We start from the raw sequence: 317 nt of genomic DNA, 5'->3' as shown, positions 1-317 counted from the left end.
GGTAGTGTGGCCGAGCGGTCTAAGGTGCTGGATTAAGGCTCCAGTCTCTGAGGAGGCGTGGGTTCAAATCCCACCACTGCCATCATGTCCCAGGTCACTGGAGAGGTGTGGCAGGTCTCTTACTGCCTCGCTCTTCCACTGAGGTCTTCAAACCTGTGACCAAAAGAAGAACCCTCCTCTGAGTCCACAGACCTGAGCATCGCTGCTCTGACTACCAGGTTACCTCCTGGTTATCAGGGTGAAGTCATGGGAAGGTAGTCAGTTGTTCCTTTGTTTTTTGACAGAGGCTTCATTGTGAATGAAATCATTTTAATTCT

General features: G+C 50.5%; 1 non-coding gene across 1 annotated transcript; it reads left to right on the top strand.

Annotated features, from left to right (window-relative positions):
- On the top strand, positions 1-82 carry trnal-aag (transfer RNA leucine (anticodon AAG)). Its single transcript has one exon. It is a non-coding gene; the product is annotated as a tRNA-Leu (tRNA).
- The last annotated feature ends 235 nt before the right edge of the window (positions 83-317 follow it).

The sequence above is a fragment of the Aulostomus chinensis genome, chromosome 1, assembly GCF_037954235.1.
Source record: "Aulostomus chinensis isolate RoL2024-O1b breed Wild chromosome 1, RoL_Achi_v1.0, whole genome shotgun sequence".
Lineage (NCBI taxonomy): Eukaryota > Metazoa > Chordata > Actinopteri > Syngnathiformes > Aulostomidae > Aulostomus > Aulostomus chinensis.
The sequence above is the reverse complement of the archived record's forward strand: the minus strand, read 5'-3'. Positions and strand labels throughout refer to the sequence as shown.